Source organism: Neofelis nebulosa, chromosome 7 (assembly GCF_028018385.1).
Source record: "Neofelis nebulosa isolate mNeoNeb1 chromosome 7, mNeoNeb1.pri, whole genome shotgun sequence".
Taxonomy (NCBI): domain Eukaryota; kingdom Metazoa; phylum Chordata; class Mammalia; order Carnivora; family Felidae; genus Neofelis; species Neofelis nebulosa.
The window spans coordinates 148930645-148955251 of NC_080788.1; the positions used below are offsets into that span (position 1 = coordinate 148930645).

The window sequence follows — 24607 nt, forward strand, 5'->3', positions numbered from 1 at the left end:
CATCAATAGCAAAAATCACAATTATAATCATAATAATAAACACATCACCTGAATAAAATTTGGGTCAAACATGTAAATATCCATTTTGCTATTAAGGTTGAAAAAATGTCCATCCAGAATATGACTTGCTGTTCATCATCACTAATCATCAGAGAATTCCACCCCCGATCCACTGAGATATCACCTCACAACTGATAGCAAGGCTATTTTAAAATAAGGCAAACACAACGAGAACATCTCAAGTGTTGCTGAGGATGTGGAGAACAGGCAATCCTAGAATTCACTTGATGGGAGTGCAACATAGTGTAGCTACTATGGAAAACTGCGGTGAAATAACCCACTAAACTGAGTTCCTAATCTGCTCCCATACAGTTGACTTCATGTCCAGCTGAGTGTGAGGAAGTTCTGGGCCTCATGTTCTGTGGAGAGGCAGGTGCAGAGACAGGTGGATCCAGTGGATGATTCCTTAACTACTTAAGTAGAACGGACCCCTGGCTGACCGTTTTGTAAGACTTGACTCAGTGTGCCTCCCCACTGGTTGTCTCTGGCTTCCTGAACTGGATGGAGAACAAAAGGAGTGAAGGGTAGAAACTACTCTTTTCTCTCACAGGAACGTGTATATACTGAGAATCCTTGAGAGAAAGTCGTGGAGTTGGTGAAGACGCTGTGGGGTTTTGACAACCACAAGGGTCTTTACTCATGGTCTCTCTTCATGGGCATCAAAGGAAAACCTTAAGGAAAATAAAAGGAGAGAGGAGCTGCTCAAATATATTAAATTTAGATCACTTGAATGAGTCAGTCTCCTCTGTTTGAAAATCACTTACATGTATCTTGAATGGTGGCCTGTGTACTTGTGAGGCACAGGTCTGTATATGAGTTGATTTATCCCCGAGCTTGGTCTCTATCAAGGTCAGCACTACTATATGACTGTTCACTCTAAGAGTTAGAAGACATCTGTGTTTGTAAATGTTTTAGGAAACAGTGTGTACTGTTTACTGGTCAGGATGAAGCTTGCAGGGCATGATGAGAAAGATGCTTCACAGGAAACCTGTCCCTGAAACACTGGTTCCGGATATGAATTCTGAGATCTTGGGTGCCCCCTGGAGACCTGTGAACCCCCAGGTTACCTACGTGGCTCATGGTGTCCTGTGTGTTCCTGATGACCTGAGCGCCCCCAGGTGAACTGAGTGGCAACTAGTGACCTCAATGCCCCATGGAGACCTGAGCATCCCCCTGGAGGTCTGAGTGCTCCATGCAGAACTGAGCGATCCTGGTGTCCTCAGCTCCCCCTGGTAACCTGAGCACCCCAGCAGATCTCAGTTACCTCTGCTGTCCTGAATGCCCCCTTGTGACTTTTAGGTAACCTCAGGGCAAATCGCAATTTTTGGGCCCATGCTCAGCTCTCAGAAGTCCTTTGTGGTGTTTGAGCCAGCTCTGTGGCTAGGCCTATCCTGTCCTGTTCACCCTTAGAGGAGGTTCTGATTGTGTGGCTGTTAATCCTGGGGGAACTTCCAAGGGGGTGGCCAGCACCTGCTTCATCCCTCTTCCTCTTGCCTAACAAACTGCCTAACTGATGGACATGTGGCTCTTGTGGTCTGGACCCTAGTATGTAATATAGAATATATGATAGTATGTGAACCATCCACTGCATCCACTCTGCTGGGGTCGGTGGATCCAATTCCACCAGAAATTACTGGTTGAGATGGAGAACCCCAAGATGCTGCTAGTGAGGTGCAGAGTGTGCAAGGCACTCACCAGTTGGGCACAACCCCTGCAGCTGCACCTGGGGCAGGACCCCTGGGGACAAGGAGACTCAACCTGGGCCAGTCACCAGCAGTCACAACCATTCCCATCATCCCACATCTGACATCTGAAACCCTCAGCTTTGGGACCTCTCACCAGGCACAAGGAAGGCCCTACAGTCTCTTCTGTTTCTCGAATACAGTTCTGCCTTCCTCAGGGACTTCAGCCCTGTCTGAGGAGAGAGCTGTGGGCTCCCACTCCCCGAGACTGGAGTTTACTCTAGATCTTGAGAAGTTTGCCTGTGAGGGAGGGAGCGTGTCCTTGTAAGTGGACAAAAATTGAGTCAGGCTCTCCTTGTCCTTCCAGGTCCACCTGTGGGCATCTCTTTGTGGATCCGCAGGCTTGTTGGTCCTCGGTCAAGGCAACACTTGGTGTATGAATTGTGTTGGAGGCAGGTCAAGTGATGGCCTCACCTTTCTGATCAGATAGTGAACAAATGAGTGGATCACAATTCACTATACTCTGTCCAAAAGATATTTGAAGGGATCCATATTTTCTCCAGAAAACTTTCCAAATCTAATCTTTAAATACATTCCATTTTAACAGTCATTCCTCACATAACTGCATAGGAAAAATCTATATTGATGTCCAGTCTGGTGTAAATATAACAAGCAAAGGACACTTGTTCCCAGGATCATATTTCTTTTAGTTTCCACACTGATGTATTAACCTCACGTGACAACTACCTGCAGAGCTTGAGCACACCTGGAGACTTCTGATCTTGATGGTTCTCTGCTGATGGGGTTTGCTTCCTCAGTCATCTGCAAAGCTTGGAAGCAGTGCTGACATCTTTAAGTGCACAGACACCAAGACATGGACACCTTTCTGTCACCTGCAGATATGATTCCCATGCATGGATGGTGTCTCCATCTCCTGAGAAATCCCCATCCAACACAAGGGGCTGTTAACTCAGGGAGGAGGCACAGATGTCACAGAAAAGTGGGGGACTCTTCACTGATATGGCACAGAGACCATCCGTATCTAAGGTAGGAAGTTAATGGCACTAAAACAACCACATTAATGAAAATGGATTGGCTGACCTGGACATCATTGGAATCTAAAAATCCGGAGCCTAAAGAAATTGCAGAAAATGTGTTCATAGTCCTGAAGGCATGTGCCAAGAGGATAAATGCTGAGTTAGCTGAATAGGCTTCAAATAGAGATCAGAATGCTAGATAGTAAATAGATGATAAGTGGATAGGTGATGGATGATAGAGTGTAGATAGATGATAGATAGATAATAGATACTTTTATGTTATATAAAAGTCATTATAGAGGATTCACATCATTATGAATGTATTTGAATGAAATTACCCACTATTGGCAATATTTTTTAAAAGACCATAATTTCATACGGAAAAGAATATTTGACACCAACTTGAGTTATAGAAAAGAAATAATTGTGACTTCAATATTTTCTGAATACAGCTTCCACATAGGGTAGCACATGCCTGCTTGTAGATTCCTCCTCCCTCTGGGGCTTTGGCTTCCATTCCCATTTGTTCCCAGGGTCTCCCTTCTCAGGATGTCCTGAGCTCTGGGATATGCAGGGACAAAAGCTCTGTCCTGGATCTGGACCATCGTCCCTCTGGCCTAACATTTACAGCTCCTTCCAGGCCCTTGCTCAACCACCAGGCTTCTGCCCACCAGGCTCCATCCCTGCATCCTCCACCTGCCAGCCTCCTTCTGGACTCTTCCATTCATTTCCTGTGGATTTAACAACAGTTTGTTAGGTTGGCAGGTCTCCTCATAACACTTCACATTGAGGAAAGAACTGTATAGATAAAACATGACAGACTCTCTACACAATAGCCTTGAGTTCATTCCCATGATGTTATTATTTTGCACCCCATCTCAGCCCCTTGACCCCGCAGTCTTGCATTAGAAACTGTCACTTTCATGAACGGAACTAAATCTGTCCCCCCTACACAACTGGTCCATCCTATCTATCTACTCTATATGGTCATCAGACAACCACCAAGCTAAGAGGGAACACAATACACAGTGTGAAGACATAAGTATTTATAGAAATAATTTTATAAAATTTTATATAATAATCAAAGTAATGAGATATTTACAGAAGTAACTTAAATATGGTAAATGACCATGTTTATTATAAGATTCTATGAGTTTAGATGAACATAATCAAGTTACAGGACAACCAAGTAACCACAGGTCAAAGAAATGTATCATTCTCAGGTCTATCCAAACCCTTTCCTTTGCACACCAATCAGTTTCCTATCTCTCCCTTTCTCTCTGGGCCTCGCGTGTTCTCTGTCTCAAAAATAAATAAACACTACAAAAATTAAGATACGTACAGGTCAGTGATATTTAATGGAGAACCCAGAAATAAGCCCCTTCATCTTTAGTCAACTGAATTTTGACAAGAGCAGACAACATGACATTGGGGAGCAAATGGTCTTTTTAATAAATGGTGCTAGACAGCTGGCTATCCATGTGCAGAGGAATGAAATTGCGTCCATATCTCACACCATATACAAACATCAAATCAAAATGGATCAACAGTTTAAATGTAAAATTATGACCTCTGGAAGCAATATATCGAGATAAATCTCCATGACCATTGGGTTTAGCAATGCTGTTAGAGATGACACCAAAGCACAAGCAAGGAAAGAAAAAGTAGATACATTTAGTTTTCTCAACATTAGAAACCTTTGTACACCAGAAGATGCTATCCCCAAAGTGAAAAGACAAAGCCTAATGGAAGACAATATTTGCAGTATTTGTCTGGTAAGAGCCTGTTATGCAGAATGTATAAAGAGTTTTTACAACTCATCAACAAAAAGACAACCCAATTTTTAATATGGACAAAGGATTTGGATATATCTTTCCCCAGTGCAATCATACAAATGGTGAATACTACTTGAAAAGATATTAAACATCAATAGTCCTTATGGAAATGGAGATTTAAACCACAGTGAGATACCCTTTTACACGCACTAAAAATGCTCTAATCAATACAACTATAAAATAACAAATGTTGGTAAAGATGTTGAGAAATTGGAACCCTTCAACCTTGCTCGTGGAAATGTAAAATTGTGGAGACTATGTGTAAAATAGTTTGGCAATTCCCCCCCCAAAAAAGGATAAAAACATAGAATTATCATATGGCCCAACAATACTACTCCTAGATGTATATCTCGAAGAATTGAAAACAGTTGTTTAAACAAAGTGCATGTGCAGATAAATAGCAGCACTGTTCACAATAGCCAAATTGTAGAAACTATGCAAATGCCTATCGTTTTGTGAATGTATGAACAACCTGGGGCAGACCCTTAAACTGGAATATTATTCTGTCATACAAAGAAATAAATTAAAATGTTGTGACTGTAGAATACTGGTTTCTGAGAAAGCTATCACAGGACTCCACATCTGCACTTACATCTGGAAATTTAAAGCAAAGCCTTGATCATGTATTCATGTTCCCGTATTCATAGCAGCTTCTTCACAACAGCCAAAAGATGGAAGCAAGCCAAGGAACTATTCACAGGTGAGTAAATAAACAAAATGTTGTATATACACAATGGAATATGATTCAGCCTTAAAAAGGAAGAGAGTTCTGACACACACCTGCACACCGACTGAACTTGGCAGTCATTATGCTGAGTGAAATGAGCCAGTGACAGAAGGAAAATACACTATGGTTCCACTTAAGTGAGGTGTCCAGAAAAGTCATACTCAGAGACACCAAGTAGAATATGGCTGTAGGGGCCGAAGGGAAAGGGGAATTGGGATTTAGGTTTTAAGAGATACAGAGTTTCCCTCGGGGAACATGACAACGTTCTGGAGATGGATGTACAACAGTGTGAATGCAGTTAATGCCAGACAACTGTATGCTTAAAGTGACTTATGTGGTAAGTGTTATGTTACATACATTTAATCAGAATTTAAAAGGAACGACTGATACACGTCACAACATGGGTGAATGCAGAAAGCATCCTCAGTGACAGAAGCCATCCAGAAAAGGCCACTCAGGAACCATCTTGCTCTTTTTTTTTCTTAACATTTATTATTTATTGTTGAAAAAGAGAGACAGAGACAGGTCATGATAGGGGGAGGGGTTAGCAAGAGGGAGACACAGAATCTCAAGCAATCTGTAGGCTCTGAGCTGTTAGCACACAGCCAGAAGCAGGTGCTCGGACCCATCAACTTGGAGATCACGACCTGAAGTGAACTCGGCCTTTAGCAGACTGAGACCCCAGGCGCCCCAGGAACCACCTTGCTCTTTAAATTCCCCCAGGTTACACAGATAGGGGAAAGTCTCAAGAGCACTTCCCCAAAAGAACCCAGATCAGAATGGGAAAAGACATTTCACAGTGGGGCAGGTGGGGACACTTGAAGTGGGCCTGTGGTCTGGGTTCTAATGTGGAAACGCAGGGATTTCCTCATTTGGGGTTCTGTGGTGGTTTCTCGGGAGGGTGTCCCTGTTTGGGTTAAAACGCACCAAAGTATCTCGTGTGAAGTGGCAAACGCGGCAAAGAAATGAGCCTCCAGGTAAAGCGTATTTGCGCTGCCGTGACACGTTCACTGCACGTCTGAAATCACAGAGTAAGGTACTCCTCCAAACAACAGTGTCAGCCCCAGATGACAGAAGCAAGAGAGGGGTCAAACGCTGTGACTTAGGCCCATGCGCAGACCCAGCTCACCCAGGCGGAGAGGACAGGGGCCCTGCGGGAGGTAGCACGTGAGCCAGAGGCACGTGGGAGGGTTCTATTGGTGGCCACGTGTCTTGGGTGCAGCGGAAGCAGTGGGATTTGGAATTCCGGTTGTCCTGAAGACGCCACTAAGAAGCTGTTAGAACTGCGAAAACCAATGAAGGGACATCTCACGGAAGTGGACTCGGGAGGCGGGGAGGGGAGGCTGGAAGGCGGAGCCCACCACCCAGCGTCAGGCTCGGGAACAACCCAGGGCTACAGACCCAAGATTAGAACCCTCCGCGGAGAGAAGCCCCAGGTTCAGGCCCCACCAGGGGAAGCTGTGCCCTGCGGCCCCTGCAGGAAACCCACCGCCCCTGCAGCTGGGCCCGGGAGGCGCCTGCTCGCCCTGCAGCCCTGCTTTCCTCCTGCGGACTTCGCTTCAAATCCACGCTCCCAACTTCCTCTTCTCCGCGAAACAGCGTTCCTCTCCGTGTGCTCCCCACTCGGCCGCGGTTTTGCCACAGCTTGCTGGGCCCGGATGGCAATTCTCCGCTACTCCTGAAGAAACCCACTTTGGCTGGTAACATAACTGGCGGCGTTATTTCCAAGGGCAACGGAAGGAGAAACGAAGACACTCGCAGGATAGGAGAACAGCACACACACACCACGTGCACGTCTGCACGCTCCTGACGACCCGTCGGAAAGAGAACGGAAGAGACGGTGCCATTTGCCACCGCGGCAGAAGGAACGACGTGCCCCAGAGGAAATCTCAGCAAGGAGGTGGCAGGCCTGCTGTCCCAGGACAGGGCACTGGGGACAGAAACGGAGGAAGACGCACGCGGGCGGAGAGCTGCTCTGTGCTCCTGGCCGCTGAGGAACCGCCCCTGTGAGCACGTCTGTCCTGCCCGGAGCCATCTGCAGCTCCGGGGTGTCGCACAGAAGTCCCCACGGCGCCGTGGCAGACTCGGGAGGGACACCCCGCCCCGCGCGGAGGCCGAAGGGACCCGCGAGGCCAGAGCGGCGGGAGTGCGAGCTCCGCCAGGGGAGCCCGCTCCTGGACCGCGAACCGCATGAGGCAGCGGCGGGAACCGAGTGGGCGCGGAGCAGGAAGACGGCCGCGCGGCCCCGCCGCCCGGCGCCGGTGAGGTAAGCCCCGCGGGGGACACAGTGTCACCGCGCACGAAGCCGCGCAGGGTCCTTTCCCGCCAGGGTCTGGCGAACACCGCCCCCCTCAGCCTCCAGGTTCTGGAAGCTCCTCTTCCCGGGGCCTGGCTTTCTCCTTGCCTGCTCCTCCCTTGGCGGGAGCTGAGGGGACCGGGTTGTTGTCAGTGTGGACGCGGGGCCACGTCCCCCTGAATCCTCCACAGTGGGTCCTGAGGAGACCGGGTTCTTCTCCGTGTGGACGCAGGGCCACGTCCCCCAGTGTGGACCAAGGACCACGTCCCCCTGAATCCTCCACAGCGGGTCCTGACGAAACCGGGTTATTGTTGGTGTGGACACGGGCCCTCATCCCCCCGAAGTCTCCACAGAAGGTCCTGAGGAGACCGGGTTCTTGTCAGTGTGGACGGGGGGCCACGTCCTCCAGTGTGGACGCAGGGCCACGTCCCCCTGAATCCTCCACAGTGGGCCCTAGGAGACAGGGTTCTTGTCAATGTGGACGCAGGGCCACGTCCCCCTGAATCCTCCACAGTGGGTCCTGAGGAGACCGGGTTCCTGTCAGTGTGGACTCGGGGCCACGTTCCCCTGAATCCTCCACAGTGGGTCCTGAGGAGACCGGGTTCCTGTCAGTGTGGACGCGGGGCCACGTCCCCCTGAATCCTCCACAGTGGGTCCAGAGGAGACCGGGTTCTTGTCAGTGTGGACGCAGGGCCACGTCCCCCTGAATCCTCCACAGTGGGTCCTGATGAAACCGGGTTCTTGTCAGTGTGTACGCGGGGCCACCTCCCCCAGTGTGGACGCAGGGCCACGTCCCCCTGAATCCTCCACAGTGGGTCCTGAGGAGACCGGGTTCTTGTCAGTGTGGACGCAGGGCCACGTTCCCCTGAATCCTCCACAGTGGGTCCTGAGGAGACTGGGTCCTTGTCTTTGTGGACGCCGGGCCAGGTCCTCCCGAATCCTCCACAGCGGGTCCTGAAGAAAGCGGGTTCTTGTCGGTGTGGACCTGGGCCCTCCTCCTCTGGAATCCTCCACAGGGGGTCCTGATGAAACCGGTTCTTATCAGCATGGATGCATGCCCTCCTCCGCCCAAAGTCTCCACAGTGGGTCCTGAGGAGATCAGGTTCTTGTCACGTGGACAGGAACCTATGTCGTCCTGTTCCCCCACTGTGAATGTAATGGCACAGACTTAAGGTCAGAGTGGTCCTTCATGAAGAGCTCCTTAGATGGTGTTGTCAAGGGCCTCTCCTCCAGGTTGGAAATGGTCAAGGATCTTGGGCGCATGACACAAGGCAAAAACAAAAAAACAAAAACCCCACACTCTTTGAATTGTCCCCATTCTATCTTAGAGTTGGATGGCATCACCTGGGCTTGACCTCTCCCAGTGGGCCTGTGCTGCCATGCCATAAAAATCCAAGTCCCAGGAATCAGAGCTTCTTTCTTCCTACCTCTGTGGGCTCTGGGGGCTTGGGGAGCATCTTCCTCAGAGACTTCCCCCTTTTTTTTGCCTATGTCTCCTGCCCTGTGCCTTGGCGTGCTTCTCATGGTCTTTTGATAGAGTGAAAAGTCAGGAGGCTCCTCTAGGGTGTCTCTGTAAACAGGCTGTGGATACTTTGAGTTTTTCAGTGAATGATGACTTTGGCAGTCTTGGACCAATCCAGTCACCTGCAGCATGTCAAGCGTTGTAAGCAACAGCTCGAAGCCAATGACGAAGACCCACAAAAGCCAATCAATGTCCTTGTCTCCCTCCCTTTGGACAAATGATTCCAGGAAGCCTTGCATTTCCATGATGGTATAGTGCCTGTCACCATTTCTGTCTCTCACGCTGGTCCTTGGACATGTAGGTGTAGTGGATCGTGACAGGGTAAATCTGGGATAGAAGTTATTTCTTCCCAGAGTCGTGTTCTGTGGCCTCCCACACTGAGGTGTCCCACTCAACACCTGACAGGTGGGGAGCCATTGGCCACAGCAGTGAGGATTGCAGCCACTAGGGGGAGCTTGCCTTGGCCAAGACCTCCACCCTGAGTGCCATGATGCTCCTTGTAGATTTGCCTCCATCACTAGCTAGGCCTGGCTAATCAAGCACAACACCACGGTGCTGGCCGCAACACAGTGGACCAAGCATCTGGCCTCTTCTTCGACACTAATCTAGGAACACTGTCCTCGGTGTCCACCTCCTTTGGAGGTGAATAGGAAATACACACCCCTGTACCCCCAGACTGGTGCCTGCTTGTTGGTCTCTGCAGGGAGTCGGACCTTTTATGGCACTGACAATTTAGGGTGAGGGTTTCTGGCAACACCTGGCATAAGCCCAAATCAAAGCTACAGACCACCAGCAAGCACCAGCTCCTTCCCACAGCAGCTAAGACGTGATGGTGAGGAATGAGTGAGCCATTCTTAGGTCTAAGGCATTGTAGGGGGGCATCAGCTAGGCTCCCAATCCCATCATTGGGGATAAATGTATTGTGGGACCTCAGCTTCTGGACTGAATTAAGAACATGTAGACTGTGACCTGCTGAAGGAAGTGGCAACAGCAAGTCACAGTGGGTGACAGGCAGCTCCCTAGACATCTGAGCTCTCGTTTGGGGTACATGAGATATGTGGGCTCCTTGTGACTGAAGGTAGGGTTTCAGTACACCCCCAACAAAGGAAATGGAAGCACAGGATTTATGACTTACAGAGCCCAGAACAAGAGGGCACAAGGACCCAGGGAAGGGCAGGCCTCCATCCCATATTCGCAATGATCAGGACATAGAAAACAGGGTAGCAATTACAGGATTTCTTGGGAGCGGATGGGGCTGAATTCGCTAACTTTCACAGGCTCACCTCTGTGTTATTCTAGAAGGTGCTTGGGAAACCAAAGTGGAAACCCTAGGCAGATTCTTATCTACGGTTAAACTCACTGAAAAGTAGGCAAGAGAACGAGAGCAGGGATTCACCTTTCCCGGTCTCCCTCTGGATGCCAGAGTCATCCATAGACACTTGTGCCTACCTTGATGATTGATGTATGGGGTGCTCCTTTCAGCCTCATGGTCTCCGTCTCCCACATTTGGAAATTTGCTCTCCAGAGAGGCACAGCTTGCGCTAGGTGGAACCTAATGGCAGTCCCCTTCCCTCACAGCCCGCAGACACCCCCGTGTGGACAGCCAGTATGGGTGGGTGGTAGCCCTCCATTATCCTGAGCCCACATGGGACTGGGGGAAGACAGAGTACCTGGAGAATGAGAAACTTTTCATTCCACAACAGTGTAGTTTTGGAGAAAACTCATGAAGTTGCCAATAAAGGAGCTTGTGTCAACTTCTCTTAATTCTGGAACCGGACACTTCCGCTCAAGACACAGCTCTGACTCAGGTCCTCTTCCCAGAAACTAAGGCTCAGTTTGGGCTCTTACAGGTTTAAAAACTCCATAAAAGCCACAAGCATGCAGTTTTCAAGTTTTATTTCAGAGTGCTGGTCGGTGACCCATGAGAGACCTGGTGTCAGAGCTGTGATGTGCCTGAGGACCCCTCAGTGTGTCTCCCGCAGACCCTTGGAAACGTGGATGTCAGCTGTGCCGCCTCAATACTGTATTTTTCCAGATGCACCAGATGCATTGTCTATAGTTGTTCAAGGGTCTGGAGGCTAAATTATGGATTGTCTCTCCAAAAATCTCTTCCTTAACTTTCTCTGTGTTTATAGTTCTGACATTTCCAGAAACAACAAAGAGGAATGCAGCTATTATGGCATAAATGTGACCAAAAACCACTCTGAGATATACCATGGATTCATGACTTTGCCTGACTGGCTGAATTCTTCTTGGAGGGGTCCACAGTCTGTGCTCCCACCAGTGCCTTGTCCGTGCACCATGGAGGATCCCAGGCTGTGTGGCAGTGGCAGTTCCTGTTATGGTTGCACATCCCTCTGTGACTGCATTTCTCTGGGATATAGTCATAATTCAGCTGAGCCCCACTTCCAGTGCAGTAGTTATCCCGACAGAACTTTCCAGAAGCACAGGAAGTACCAGTTCTCACATGACCGATCTGGTTGTTCCTGTGCTACGATGTGAATCCAGCCCCAAACATCAGAACCCTGGATCTCAGACAGATGGAATCCAACATGTTCTTGCAGCTGAGGGAGATGTGTGACATTCCTACACTGCAGCCTTCCACACGGCACGCCTGTAGGGGAACAGGTTCAGCGTTGACTTCCCCGGGGTCTTCTGCAGTGTCCATGTCGGCTGCCTTTGTGATTTATGGTATAGCAGACATCTTCACCTTTCCCAGAATTTCTGCCAAAGATTTCTTGGCAGTGAATAGTGCAGTCAGTGAAGTTTCCATGATAGCAGCAGCCCTCTTCAGTGCCCGGGGTTCCATCTTGCATATGGAAGTCATCAGGGTATGCCCAGGTCACCCCATGGCAGAACTCTGGAAGATCACGTATATTTTGGATTGGTCTGCAGAGTGTCCTAGCAGCGGAGTTGGTGCAGTTTATATAGCATCTTCCTGTATTACATTTGCCCCCAGGGGTTCAGATACATTCATGCATACAGCCTAGATTGCTGTAGCACTGGTTGAATGAGCCGCAGTCACACTGCTCTCCTGGATCCACTGTGTAGTTTCCATAACGATAGTGGGTCAGGTTTTTATTTAAATGCACCATTTCAGTGTTGAACATGCACTTGCCTGTTCCACAATTCATTATGTGCTGCATATGAATGAAGGAACAGTGACTGAAAGCTTCCATTATACCAGTTAGTTGGGTCCTAAGGCAGCTGGACCTTTTTTGGCAAGCACATTCATCAGTGTCAATGCACAAGCCACAATTTCTTGCAATCTGATGCGTTGGTATGACAGCAAAGAGTAAATAATGTCTGCCTAAATAACCCAGAATGATGGCATATAAGCCATTGGTGGATGGCATATAGAATATACAACTGGACTGCCATGAACCTCATGGGGCCCATCTCAAATCACATTAAGGGTGAATGTGTTTTAAGAAATCGAAAATACTTTGACTCATACTGCTGAAGAGAAAAAAGGACTCTGATGCAACACATAATTGCCCGTGTGAGCTTGATGTCTCTCACTATAAATGACCATGAAACCAATAACTTACATCAATAGCATGAAATATTGACTCAATTAAGCTAACTAGCTTTACTAGGAATTGGGCACTTTTTTCCACGTGGTTAACACAATATACATTGTTTTGAAAATGAGAGCAAGTCCTTTGAAAATTCTGTGATGGGATGAACAGAACTTACTAGAGATCCTTGGGGCTGCACTGGCATTTCCTGGAGGAACAGGGGGTACACTGTCCTCCTTATATCCCGGGTTATAAGTAGGTCCCATTGCACAGATGTCTGCGACTATCTGAGAAACAAAGTGTTCAAATGATTGGAAATCACCGAGGGGTCTCATTTCATAGGCAAGTTAATCCAACTTCATGATATCTTCAAGGCTGCCATAGCCTGTGTCAATTGTGACCATGGAAAAAGGAATCTCCTCCAGGTAGCTGAGGTAGTAACAGTCTGGAGGCATGAAGGGGTAGTCCACCTGCAAGTCTCCGTGAGCATCCTGAGTCATCATCAGCAGAGTCTGGACCAAAATAGTTTCTTGTGCCGCATGTGCATAACATGTCTCTTAACCCCATAACGCAGGCTATAGGACAGACAGCCAGGCATCTGAATGCCTTTGCTGTGGTGCGGCTCCTTCTTGGGAATTACCACACCAGAGGAGATGTAGCGCCATGAGGGATGCCCTTGAGAACCCTGCAGAGGAGCCAGCACTGCCCAGAGTGCAAACAGCAAGAGGGGCGCCCTCAGGGTGACCTGGCCCTCTGCCAGCCTCATGCCACGGCTCAGAGACATCTGCCAGTGAGAATGGATAAATGGAGGATCCTCAGCAAAGCCAGGTCTAGACCATCAGACAGAATAGAGGGCTGCGCCCGGTGGCCAGCACCCTGCACCAGGGGGCCCCCTGTGGGGTTCGGCAACAGTCCCAGGGTGTGGCATTGGGTGACCCTTCACATCAGTTCGGCTGGGGTGGATGTGGGAGGGGCAGGTGGGCCATGGTCAAGAGTGGTCACATGGACATGGGTAGGGATTTGGACCCAGAGGCATGGCTCTAGTCAACACCTTCAATCTTTCCTGAAGCTACTTGCATATGGGCTATGCAGTTATAACACCCTGAACTTCTCTACCAATTCCATGTCCTGTGGTACTGCTGGGTCACTTTCTTTGGATGACTACTTTTCCTCATTACAGAGACCACTGCTTTTGCTTCCTTGTGATGTGGAGGTAAACATTGTCAATTTTACCTTTATGGGTGATGCAAAAAATCGCTTTGTAGTTTTGTGTGTCTTATTCTCCTTGGCTATTAGTTTGCAAGCCATTTGATCCTTTTGGTTTTTGCTTTGAAGGTTCCTCTGAGTTCACTGAGGAAAACATTTGTCAGTATTCTGAGTGATGACTGGTGAACTACAAGGTTGTATTTTAGTATTTTCTTATGCCAGCTGGGAGAACAGAAAGTACTGCTGACCATGTGTGAGCCCCAGGGGTTTTCTCCTCTAATCCCTTATGGGGGTTCTTTCCTGGCCTCTGGCAGTCTCCTCCCATGTAGTTTGGTTCCCTCTTCAGCTGGAGATGCAGGGAAGTTGAGGTTACTTTGCAGCTTGTACCATGGAGTCTGCCCATGATCAAAAGATGGTTTTGACCATGGCACTCCCTTGCTTGATTAAGTACCCTCTACTGCTTTAAAACGCCCTGGGTCAGGGAGAAACCTCAGAGTTGGCGTTTGGACAAGAGTTTGCCTTCTCCCCAGTGGCTGGCCTCCTGAATATAGCTCAAATTCCTTTCCCACCAAAACTAAAACTTTGAACATTGACCTTTCCAGCAACAGGCAGCTGAATTTGGGTTTTGATAACAATGAAATGGAGAGTGAAATGGCAGTTTCCAGGGCCTGGCAGGGAGGGTCAATGTGGACTAGATCTCAAGGGCTATGATTTTGTGTTATGCAAGATGATTAAGTTCTAGAGGGGTCTCCACATCATTACCCCTGTAATTTACAATACTGTAATATATGATTAAAATTTCGTGAAGAGTGTGGGTCTCATGTTCAGTGAGATCTTAACACAATATAAAAGTGGAAGACACGAGTTTTGCTTCTCACACAACAGTGTGCTGAACTGCATGGACACACTCTCTACTGATAATTTGAAAACAATTTAAAAAAAAACTTATACGTTTTCGAAACTAACCCTGAGGATATGTCATCTACAGATATCTTCTTCCATTCCATAGGTTGCTTTTTTGTTTTGTTGATTGTTTCCTTCACTGTGCAGAAGCTTGCTATTTTGAGGTAGTCTCTCTCTATATATAATTTTCTTGTATTATATTAATGTAAATTCAAGTCTGTTAACATACAGTGTAGTACTGATTTTAGGGGTAGAATTTAGAGAACCATCGCATACATATAACACCCAGTTCTCATTTCAACCAGTGTCCTCCTTAATGCCCACATGGCATTTAGCCCACCTCCCCCACTTCCCCTCAGTTTGTTCTCTGTATTTAAGAATGTCTTCTGGTTTCCTCCCTCTCTGATTTGATTTATTTTATTTTTCCTTTCCGTATGTTGTGTTTCTTATATTCCTCTAATGTGTGAAATCATAGGATATTTGACTTTTTATTTCTGACTTGTTCCACTTACCATAATACACTGTAGTTCCATCCACATTATTGTAATTGGCAAGATGTCATTCTTTTTGATGGCTAAGTAATATTGCATTGTATATATTTACCACCTCTTCTTTATGCATTCATGTGTTGATGAATATTTGGGCTGTTCCACAATTTGTTTTTTGTTGATAAGACTGCCATAAAGATTGGGATGCACGTGCCCCTTCGAATCAGCATTTTGGTATCCTTTGGATAACTTTGGTATCCTTGGAGAAATGCAATTGCTTGATCACAGGATAGTTCCGTTTTTCATTTTTTGAGGAATCTGCACACTGTTTTCCAGAGTGGCTGCGCCAGTTTGCATTACCATCAACAGTGCGAAAGGGTTTCGCTTTCTCTGCATCCTTGCTGACATTTTGTGTTTCCTGAATTGTTAATTTTAGTCATTGTGACAGGTGTGAATTGGTATCTCATTGTGGTTTTGCTTTATATTTCACTGATGAAGAGTGTTGTTGAGCATCTTTATTCGTGTCTTTTTGCCCTCTGAATGTCTTCTTTGGAAAAATATGTATTCATGTCTTCTGCCCATTTCTTCACTGGATTATTTGTTTTTTGAGTGTTGAGTTTGGTAAGTTCTTTATAGATTTTGGATACTAACTCTTTATCTGAGATGTCATTTACAAATATCTCCCCCCATTTTGTCAGTTGCCTTTTAGTTTTGTTGATTTGTTCTTTGCTGTGCAGAGCTTTTTATCTTCAGGAGATCCCAATAGTTTATTTTTGCTATTGTTTTCCTTGCCTCTGGGGACATGTCTAGTAAGAACTTGTTCTGGCCAAGGTCAAAGAGGTTGGTGCCTGTGTCCTCCTCTAGGATTTTGATGGTTTCCTGTCTCCCATTTAGGTCTTTCATTCAATTTGTATTTATTTTTGTGTGTACTGTAAGAAAGTGGTCCAGGTTCATTACAAGTTCACAATGCTGTCCAGTTTTCCCAACACCAGTTGTTGAAGGGACTTTTTCCATTTGATAGTCTTTCCTGCTCTGTCAAAGATTAGTTGATCATATAGTGATGTGTCCATTTCAGGGTTTTCTAATCTTTTCCATTAATCTATGTGTATTTTTTTGCCAGTATCATCCTGTCTTGACGACTACAGCATTGTAATATAGCTTGATATCCAGAATTGTGATGCCTCCAGGTTTTTTTTCTTTTTCAAGATCTTTGGTTATTTGGGGTCTTTTGTGGTTCCATGATAATTTTAGAGTTATTTGTTCTAGCTCTGTGAAAAATGCTGGTATTATTTGACAGGAAATTGAATTATTTGCATTGAATGTCTAGATTGCTTTGAATAGTATTGTCATTTAACAATGATTTTTCTTTTAATCCATGTGCATGGAATATTTTTCCATTTCTTTGTGTTTTCTTCAATTTCTTCCATAAATGTCCCAGACTTTTCAGAGTACAGATCTTGTACCTCTTTATTTAAGTTTATTTCTAGTATATTATGGTTTTTGGTGTAAGGTTTTTTTTATTTTATTTTTGAGACAGAGAGAGACAGAGCATGAATGGGGGAGGGTCAGAGACAGGGAGACACAGAATCTGAAACAGGCTCCAGGCTCTGAGCTGTCAGCACAGAGCCCGACGTGGGGCTCGAACTCACAGACCGTGAGATCATGACCTGAACCGAAGTCGGCCGCTTAACAGACTGAGCCACCCAGGGGCCCTTTGGTGTAATTTTAAATAGGATTGATTCCTTGGTTTCTCTTTCTCCTGCTTCATTATTGGTGTATAGAAATGTAACAAATTTCTATATGTTGATTTTGTATGCTACAAATTTACAGGTTTATTGTACCAGTTCTAGCGGGTTTCTTTTTTTTTTGGTGGAGTCTTTCAGGTTTTCTATATATGGTATAAATTTCAACTCCAGAACTGAATAATCCTATTAAAAAATGGCCAGAAGACATGAATAAGCATTTTTCCAAATGCAACCTACAGATTGTCAATAAACACATGAAAAGATGGTCAACATCACTCCTCATCAGGGAAATAGAAATCCAAACTACAATGAAATATCAACTCACACTGGTCAGAAAGGCTGAACTCAACAGCACAAGAAACAACAGGTGTTGGTGAGGATGCAGAGAAAGAGGATTCTTTTGGAGGTGCTGGTGGGAATGCACACTGGCACAGCCACTATGGAAAACAGCATGGAGGTTCCTTAGAAAGCTAAAATATAACTACATTACGATAGAACAAATGCACTACTAGGTATTTACCCAAAGGATACAAAAATACTAACTTAAGGGAATTGTACCTCTCTGTTTATAGCAGTTATGTCACAAACAGCCCAGCTATGGAAACAACCCAGCCGAAGTATGCATTGATTGATGAATGGGTATAGAATACGTGGTATATCTACATAACCCCGTCCACGCACACTGGAATATTTCTCAGCCATAAAAGGAATGACATTAGCTATTGTTAAGGACAGGGATGGGCCTAGAGAGTATTATATTTACTGAAATAAGTCAGAGAAAGACAAATACATGATTTCATCCATATGTAGAATTTAAGAAACAACAAATGGGCAAAGGGACAAATAAGAGAGAAGAGGCAAACCAAGAAATAGGCGATTTTTTCAATGTTCACTTATTTATTTAGAGAGAGAATGGGAGGTGGGGCAGAGACAGATAGGAAGAGAATCCCAAGGAAACGTCGTGCTGTCAGTGCAGAAACCAAAGTGGGGCTCGATCTCAGGAATGATGAGATCAAGACAAGAGCCCAGATCAAGAGTCGTGGGCCTAACCCATGGAACCACGTAAGCCCCACAAAACAGATACTTAACTATAGGGGAAAAACTGATGGTTACCTTGGGGAGGGTGTGTGGAGGGATGGGGAGGTAGTTGATGGGGATTAAGGGGAGCACTGATAATGAACACTGGGTGCTGTATTGCAATGTTGAATCACTATATTTTACACCTGAAAGTAATATTACATTGCATGTTAACTGTAATTTGAAGAAAAATTCAAATAATGTATTTAGAGTGCCTGCAAATGGCCATGTTAGCATACAGCCCATGAAGAAGCATCTATTGCAGAAAATATACTACCAGAAAGAATACCTAGAATATTTGAACTAAGTTATGTTCTTTTCCTTTCCCACCCCAGATCAGCAAGTAGAAACTCCAGTGCAAGTAACTGTGACTATAGGCATGTGCCCCTGAGCCTGGCTGCAACCTCCCCTCCAGACTGTTGTAGCCAATACACACGGTTCCCGGTGACCAGCTCCTGTTCAGAGGACTCTTAGCCAGAGGGACAGGATGTCAGTGACCCTAAGCTGTTTGCTGTTGAGGCCAAGCCCCAGCAGGTGCCACTGAGATGTGGGACTCACTCATTGTTGGCAGCCACACTCCCAGGAAGGAAGCTCTGCCCTGGGCACAGTCCACTAGGGATGCTGGGAACCTGATCACCCCAGACCTGACTTGTATGACAGGAGTCTCATGCCACCAGGACAAGCAAGCCACAAGGCAGTGAAGCTGCCAGCCACCCCTAAACAGAGCCCTCAGTTTCCAAACTGTTTGGAATCCTGTTTGTCCCCGACATGCCCTGCAGCTGCAGACCTTTGCCCAGAGTATTGCCCAGGGTAAGGGGGAGATGGAGCAATCCTTTAAATCAAGGAGCAAATCTGTTCCTATAAACTGACTTCATTTCCAACTGAGTGTGAGGAAATTCTGGGCCTCATGTTGTGGGAGAGTCAGGTGCAGGAGACAGATGGTTTCAGTGGAGGATTCCTAACCTACTCCCCCTCACCTGCAGGAGAGAGCCAGAACCAGGGACAGTGGAGGGAACAGCTCCTGTCAGAACACATATCAGACTATGGTCTCAACAACTCTCCATTCAGAGGAGTCCGAGGTTGTAGGGTTCAGTCTGTGGAGACTCCATACATCAGAGGGTGGTTGAACATAGGAGTGCTGTCAAATGAAGCAGAGTATCTCATCATGTGGTTTGGGAAAGAAAGAGATAAGGAATGCCCAACCAAACCACTGTCATCATGGTCTGGCTGTGTGAATGTCCCAGGTCACACCACCTCTGTAATTATGGGACTACTGCCCTTCCCTCCACATCATGTCTTTGAGTTTCACCTGATTTCAGGTGTGCATCAGTAGTGTCACAGTTCTCTGGCAAAGCCTCCCATTGATGGAAGTTTCGTACTTGGTTTATTCCTTTATATTTAGAAAGACTTTTGCCTTATTCTGAGCTTCTAACACTAAGAAAGATGCTATAAATATTTACACACCATTTATTTTCTTTTTTTTTTTAATTTTTTTTAATTTTTTTTTATTTTTGGGACAGAGAGAGACAGAGCATGAACGGGGGAGGGGCAGAGACAGAGGGAGACACAGAATCGGAAACAGGCTCCAGGCTCTGAGCCATCGGCCCAGAGCCTGACGCGGAGCTCGAACTCACGGACCACGAGATCGTGACCTGGCTGAAGTCGGACGCTTAACCGACTGCGCCACCCAGGCGCCCCACACCATTTATTTTCTGAGCATGGGATTTCATTCTTCAGGGACAAATACTCGGGAGTGGTATTTCCAGGTTCCTTTTTATGTCATCCATGTATAATTTCATAAGCAACAGCCAACGGTTTTCCAGAGCTGGTGTTTGTTTGTCAATCCTTCCTGCATTGTTTGAGGCCCCAGGTATGCTGGATGCTCACCTGGATGTTGTTGTCAGAGTTGTTTTCATTCCGGAGCCATTGGGATGTGTGTATAGGGCATCTATTGCATTCTTGATTTGAATTTCCCTGACAGTCAATGGTGTGAAGAGTCTTCTCCAGTCAGTAACTAATGTGTCTATAACCTCAAGGATAGGATGTCTACTACACAAGGCTGTGCTTGTTTTATGGAGGTTTGTTTCCTTTCTTCCTATTGACTGTTGAGGGTTGTTAGCATATTCAAGATGCAGGTCCCTTGGTGGTTATGCAATTTGTGAATGTTGTCTCTTACTCTGTAACTTATCCTACTATTGGTATTCACGTGGGCAGATAAGCGTATTTGATTTTCACAAAGTCTATTGATACCATTTCTTTTTATGGGTGTTGTGTTCTTAGCTATAGTTTTCCTTTTCTTGATGATTGATTGCTTGTGACTAATATTTTTTTAAAAATGTTTATTCTTGATAGAGAGAGAGAGACAGAACGTGAGCGGGGAAAAGCAGAGAGAGAGGGAGACACAGAATCTGAAGCAGGCTCCAGGTTCTGAGTTGTCAGTATAGGGCCTGACAATGGGGCTCAAACCCTCAAATCGTGACATTGAGTCCTGAGCTGAAGTGAGACATTTAACCGATTCAACCACCCAGGCACCCCACTGATTTCTTGACTTATGATGTAACTAAAAGTCTTGTTTTTTTTCCTGGTTTCTCTCAATGTTGACGTGTTCCCTATCTGGTCTCTGGTGACTTAGAGTTTTGTCGTTTGTTTTTAAATTTATAGACTCTAGCAAATCATTTTCGTGGCATGGTTTTTCCTAATATATGGAAATTAATTGGAAATATATGAAATTGAAGTTCAAATTTCACAACAGTTGCCATTCTGTGTCTCTTTGGCCAGACTGCTCATCAGATTCGATAGATATGCTCCTGGGGTCCAAAAACACGTTTACCTTTTCAGGTGGTGGGCTTTCTATATGTCTCAGGAGCCGCTGAGCTCTGTGCACACAACTGAGTTCTTGACACAATTTTTCCTTCGCAATTCTATGTGAAACCCTCAGAATCCATTTTTTGCATTGCCAATTTTAGACACTTCATGAATAGAATGCATTGAAGCTCTTGTATCATTTCCTAAAATTAATTTACTCTTGCGTGTTTGGGACTGTAATTTTTCTTCTTCCTTCCAAGGGGAGCTCATATCTGCATTTGTGGAATTCTTCCAGGCTTCTCACCTCTTAATACTGTTCCAACGTGCTGTGCAGTTTTTGAACAAAGGAATACTTAGGTTTATTTGTACTCTACCACATTGGGTGATAGGAGCCGCGAGACAGGCTGCATCATATGGGTTTTTTTTTTTGTTGTTGTTGTTCCCTTGTATGTTATCTGTCATATTGAATGTTTATAGAACATCTAGCCCCTCTCTTTCATGAATCACTAACAGGGGACATGATTCTCTTCAAGAGACAGGAAAGGAAGACAAGGGAGCTGAGACAGCAAGTCGGGGAAGGAAACCCAGAGCTTCTCAGGAAGGGTCAACTGTCCACACTTTCCAATTCTGCAGATGTGGGTCCCTGCTGAGGCCCAACCTGGGTTCTTGTGCACGTGTCTGGACAAGCTGCCCATGATGTGTGGGCACAGGGGAGTTGGGAAGGGCAGCTGTGGTTTGAATTCCAGCCCACCTGGCACTGCTGTCAATATTCATGAGTGTGTTAATTTATGTCCACCATCAGTTAGGGACATAATGAGTAAATGCAAGACCTTAGACTCACTACCTCAGATTCCATGTTCATGACAATTTGTGACAACAATTCTTCCTTCCTTTTTCCCACTTTTTAAATTTTTTAAGTTTGTGTTTAAATATTTGTTAGTTAACATATTGTGTAATATTAATTTCAGTAGTAGAATTTATTGGTTCATCACTCACATTAACACCCAGTAGTCATCACAACACGTGGCCTCCTTAATCCCCAACACCCATTATCCCATCCCCCACACACCTGCCCTCCAGCAACCCCCAGTTTGGTCTCTAACCTTAGAGGGTTTTTTTTTATGATTTATTGCTCTTTTTCCCCTTCCCCTAGATCTAAATTCCCCATAGGAGGAAATCATATGGTGTTTGTCATCTTTGACTTACTTACTTTGCTTAGCATGATGCCCTGTAGCTGCATCAACATCTTTGCAAATGGCAAGATTTCATTCTTTTTTATGACTGAGTAAATACACTATTCTATACATATAGCAGATTAATCACATGGTGGACTTTTGGTCTCTTTCCTCAGTTTGGCTGTCATAATTAATGCTGCTGTAAACATTGGGGTGCATGTACTTCCTCAAATCAGAAGTTTTGTATGCTTTGGATGAATTCCTAGTAGAGCAATTGCTGGAGTGGAAGGTTGTTTAATTTTTAGTTTTTAAACTGTTTTCTGGAATGGTCCGGGCACTTTGCACTCCCACCAAGAGTATAAAAGGGTTCCCTTCTCTCCTCACCATCATGAATATCTGTTGTTTCCTGAGTTGTTAATTGTAGCCATTCTGACAGATGTGTGGTTATCTCTCATTGTAGTTTTGATTTGTAATTCCCTGATGATGAGTGATGTTGAGCATATGTTCGTGTGTCAGTTAGCCATCGGAATGCTTTGTTTGGAAAAGTATCTCCTCATGTCTTCTGCCCATTTCTCCACTGGATTGTTTGTATTTTGGGTGTTGAGTTTGAGAAGTTTTTTTTTATAGATTTTGGATAGTAAGCCTTTATCAGATATGTGGTTTGCAAATACCTTTTTAATTTCTGTAGAATGCCTTTTAGATTAGTTGATTGTTTCTTTAGCTGTGCAGAAGGTTTTTATTTTGATGAGGTCCCAGTAGTTCAAGTTTGCTGTTGTTTCCCTTGCCTCTCTAGACACGTCTAGTAAGAAGTTGCTATGTCCGAAGTCCAGGAGGTTGCTGCCTGTTCTCCTCTAGGATTTGATGGTCTCCTGTCTCACATTTAGGTCTTCCACCCATTTGGATTTATTTTTGTGTATGGAGTAAGAAAGTGGTTCAGTTTCATTCTTCTGCATGTTCTGGTCCAGTTTTCCCAACACCCTTTGTTGACAAGGCTGTCTTTTTTCCCATTAAATAGTCTTTCCTACTTCATCCAAGATGAGGTGGCCATACATTTGTGAGTTCATATCTGGGTTTACTCTTCTGTTCTCTTGATCTATGTGTCTCTTTTGTGCTTGTAGCTTACTCTCTTGATAAGTACAGCTTTGTAATATAGCATGAATCCATAATCATGAAGCCACCGTTTCTTTGTGTAGCAGAGACATTTCAACACTACTTGCTCCTTAAATCCATGAACATTGAAGGTGTTTCCACTTCCTTGTGTCATCCTCAGTTTCTTTCACCGTTTTTAGAGTCTTCAGAGTATAGATATTTTAACTTTTTAGGTATCCTATTATATTTGGTGCAATTGTAAACGGGATGGATAGTTTTTTTATTTTTCTTTCTGTTTCTTCATTATTGCTGTGTAGAAATGCAGCCGATTTCCGTATGTTGATACTGTATCTTGTGACTTTGCTGAATTTGTGTATCAGTTCTTGCAATATTTTGGTGGAGTCTTGAGTTTTTTATATAGAGTGTCATGTCATCTGTGAAGAGGGAATGTTTGACTTCTTCTTTTCCAACTTGAATGCCTTTATTTTTTGTTGTTGTCTGTTTTTGAGGATAAGACTTCCACTGCTGTGTTAAGTAGAATGATGGGTGTGGACGTCCCTCTTGTGTTCCTGACAGTAGAGGAAAAGGTTTTTTTCCCCCACTGAGGATATTAGCTGTGCGGTTTTCATGTGCGGACTTTATGATGTTGAGGTGTGTTTCCTCTACCCCTTGTTGAGGGTTTTATCAAGAAAGGATGCTGTACTATGCCAATTTTTTTTTCATCTATTGAGAGGGTCATATCATTCGTATCCTTTCTCTGATTGATGGTATGTATTACATTGATTTATTTGTGACTAATGAACCACCGTTACAGGCAAGGAATAAATCCCACCTGGACACGTTAGAGGATCCTTTTAATGTCTTGTTGGATTCAATTTGCAATTATTTTCTTTCTTTCTTTGTAGCGTTTATTTATTTTTGAGACAGAGAGAGACAGAGCATGTATGGGGGAGGGTCAGAGAGAGGGAGACACAGAATCTGAAACAGGCTCCAGGCTCTGAGCTCTCAGCACAGAATCTGACACCGGGCTCGAACTCACGGACTGCAGGATTACGGCCTGAGCCAAAGTTGGACGCTTAACCGACTGAGCCACTCAGGTGCCCCTGCAAGTATTTTCTTGACAATTGTTGCATTCTTGCTCATTAGGGCTAGTGGCCTGTAAGTCTCATTTTTAGTGGGGTTTAATCTGGTTTGGAACCGTGATCATACTCATCTTATAGAATGAATTTGGAAGTTTTCTTTCCATTTCTATTATTTAGAACAGTTTGTGAAGACAGGAATATTCTATTCTACTTAAATAGAATATTTTACACTCTTCTTAAATATCTGGTAGAATTCACCTGTGAACCTATCTGGCCCTGGATTTTTGTGTGTCAGTAGATTTTTGATTAATGATTCAATTTCTTTGCTCATTATCGGTCTGTTGACGTTTTCTGTTT

The 24607-nt window shown here is 45.2% G+C and overlaps 1 pseudogene; it reads right to left on the minus strand.

Moving 5' to 3' along the window:
* Positions 1–11160: 11160 nt before the first annotated feature.
* On the minus strand, positions 11161–13464 carry LOC131518033 (disintegrin and metalloproteinase domain-containing protein 21-like; annotated as a pseudogene).
* Positions 13465–24607: the final 11143 nt, after the last annotated feature.